This window comes from Dama dama, chromosome 18 (assembly GCF_033118175.1).
Source record: "Dama dama isolate Ldn47 chromosome 18, ASM3311817v1, whole genome shotgun sequence".
Lineage (NCBI taxonomy): Eukaryota > Metazoa > Chordata > Mammalia > Artiodactyla > Cervidae > Dama > Dama dama.
The window spans coordinates 22646173-22649595 of record NC_083698.1 but is presented as its reverse complement, the minus strand read 5'-3'; positions in this window follow the sequence as shown (position 1 = coordinate 22649595).

The window sequence follows — 3423 nt, the reverse complement described above, 5'->3', positions numbered from 1 at the left end:
TCCCTTGAGTGCTGGGTAAGGACAGTCAAGGTGTCTTTAAGAGAAGAAGCACTTGACAAGGGCTGGCTGACATCTATTATTCATCATTTCTATGTATTTTACTATCATTATGGGCTTTCTAGGTGCCCCAGTGGTAAAGAACCCACCTACCAATGCAAGAGATGCTGGTTTGATCCCTGGGTCAAGCAAATCCAAATCCCCTGGAGAAGGAAATGGCAACCCACTCCAGTATTCGTGCCTGGACAGAGGAGCCTGGTGGGCTACAGTCCATGGAATCAGAAAGAGCTGGACATGACCAAGCACATGCACAACAACTATATTTCTGCCAACAGATTTTTCAAGTACTGTAGCAAAACCAATAATGAACATGACCATTAATGCTCCATATATTGAAATTTACTTTGATCATTTATTTTATTCTGCTTCTTAGAAAATATATATTTTTTAAAAATTTGTTAGACCGTTACATGGAACTTTATTAGAGCACACACAAAACTTGTCCCTTGTACTTCTGAAGGTAGCTACAGTTTCCTTTGTCATTCTTCCCAATGAATAATCAAATTATAAAAAATAATTTAAAAGTGACTTTTAAAGATATTCAAAGTAATTTTGGGGACCATATTTAAAGTTAAATAAAGTTTACTCGCAATTAAAAAAAAATCATGTCACTAATAAATTTCCTATGGAATAGTTACTCTTTTCCAAACAGCATTTGAAGTTACAGGTGTTTCTCTGGGCAGAAAGAATAATGCAGTGGTCCTACACTGAAGTCAATTACAAATTATTTAGGGAAATTAAACACATGAAAATAGTTGTCCTCCTCATTTGTATTCTTTTGCTATATTCAATTCTCCACACTGCAATCCCTTTAAAATGCAAATAAGATTAATAAGTGGCTCATGGTGACTCTTGCAAATATAAAATTTCAAGCGAAAGCTCCAGTCCATAATGAAACCTTTGCAGATGTTTTAAAAAGGCAAATCAGATGATGTGCCCCTTTTGCATACAATACCAAAACCTCTACCTGGGCTCCAGACAGTCAAATCTGACTACAAACTGGTGACTTGTCTGCCAATACTTTTTTCTGCAGGGCCTCAGCTCCAAGCACTTTTGGCTTCCTGCCTACCCTTGACCACGTTGAGTTCATGCTTCTCCCACTCAGGCCTGCGTTCCCTAATCCCTCGGCCTGGAATGCTCTGACCGCATATGTCTTGGACTTACTCTCACTTCCTTTAGACCTCCACTTCCTTATATAGGCAATCCCTGATCTTAAATAAAATGGCACCACCCATCACATTCTACCCCTTTAAATAGTATTATTTTTTTCTTTATTTTAAAAATATGTATTTATTTATCCGGTTATGATGGATAGCAGTTGCATCACACGGGCTCTTCCTTGCAACAGGCCAGTTCTTTAGTTCTGGCATGTGAACTCTTAGTTGTAGCATGTGGGCTCTAGCTCCCTGACCAGGGATCAAACCCGGGCCCTCTGCATTGGGAGTGCACAGTTTTAGCCATTGGACCACCAGGGAAGTCCCCGGGTTTGGTTTGGTTTGTTTGTTTTTCGGCTGTTAGGTAAATATCTACTGACTTTTTACCCTTACTGATTACAGGCTTCCTGAGAGCAAGGACTGTTTTTTGGATTCATTACTCTGTCTCCAGCACTTTGAACTGTCCTTGGAAGCCCCGCTACCAGCCCATACCCCGAATCCATGTGAATTAGAAAGGGCACTCCTGCCTCAAATTATTAGAATGTCAACACCTGTGACCAGTGTTCATTGTGAAACTGCTTGGTAACTGTGAAGTCAGTGACATCCTCAGGTGGCAGGCACCCCGGGAGCATGGTTTGCTCCATTATATAAACATCGCCCCTGAGCTGACAAGGTTGTTACTGAACTAGTTTCCTCTGCCCTACACGCGACAAGCCAAATGCTGAGAAACCAAGGTTTACAACCGAGAAAGAGTTTATGCACAAGGCAGTCAAACAAGGAAACAGAAAACAAGAGTTAGCGCTGCTTCCCCGAAGCCAAGAGGGTTGGAATGTTTATGGAGTGAGCAGGGATGAGCAGGGTGGTCCTAGATGTGGGGAAAGGTGATTCGTGCAGAAAGAGGTGAGGTCGTCTGCGCAGGCGCATTGGGTTACTTGCCGCTGCACATTCTAAATGGAGGTGCCCAGGAGGATCTGAAAGTGGAGTTTTCTAGCCCTCTGCCTTCTAAAGGCCGTTCATGAGACACCACTCTGGTCCATTTTTAGGGTCAGCGGTCCCAAGTGGTCTAAGCCAGTTCGCAGTGGAGAAGAGCTGACTCCGAGTTCCTACAGAACAGCTGGGCTACATGAAGCTGAGCAGGTAGGCAATTAAAGAGAGGAAAAGAGAAAGGAAAAATAGCTAACACCGGCTCCTTAAAAGCAGAGGGGTTTTTACGGGCTATTACTCTATCTGTTGCTCTGCAGGACAAGCTCAAGAATTCCTGTTAACCATCAGCTTCTGTTAAATCTGTGGGGCAGGGTTCAGTTGTAGCAAGAATATTGGTTGAATTAATTCTTGAGTGAAATGACATGACGTCTATTCAACGATATACCTGTAGATCTAAATTTGTTTAAAATGTCGCTGGGGAACATTTTCTTACTGGGCAGTCTGTGGGTGTCATAATTCAAAACATTTAGTTGTAGTCTTTGAAATTGTGCTAAAAATATATGAAGTTGGACGAGAAAAAAACTAGAAAGAAAAGTTAAGGAGAATAGGCTTTAACAGATGTTCATTTGGAGAGAAAAGGGAAAATTTTCCTTTTGCTCAGATGCCTGTCTTGAAATTCTCACAATTTTTTTGCAGACATTTTGGCTGGTTTCCAAACATACATCATTGCTTGTCTGGTATGAGGAATGCCATCTGTGCTCTATGGAAATCCTTTTTTAAAAATGGGCTGCTAATTATACTCCAGGCAGGTGCTGTTAAAGTGAAATCAGGTGTCAAGCTTACAATTGTCTAAAATGACTATGCTATGCTGAAAAAGAATGGCAAAGCATATTGTAAAATGGAATTTAAGCAGAACATGTACGTGTTCCATTTTTGGGGTGTTGCAAAGGTCAGATTGCAGAGCAAAGCTGTAAAACTTTCAAATTACTTCCACCATCAACAATGGCATAAAGCTTTAATTTAAATAAATGATATAGACTACATCAAAGTTATACATTTCCTCACTGAAACACCTCCCAATTATATTTTTTTATGAAAAGTATATGAAGGAGGAACAGTGAGCTGAAGAGTATGACTACCAATTCCAAAGTAAATACATTTTGGAAAACTAGTTGAAATTAAAATTTTATGGTAATTCAATGGAACCCATTATATTATCAGACTAAATAGACTCAGTGGCATGTTTTAGGCCCCTGCAGGGCAAAATAACCAATTTATTTTTATTAAA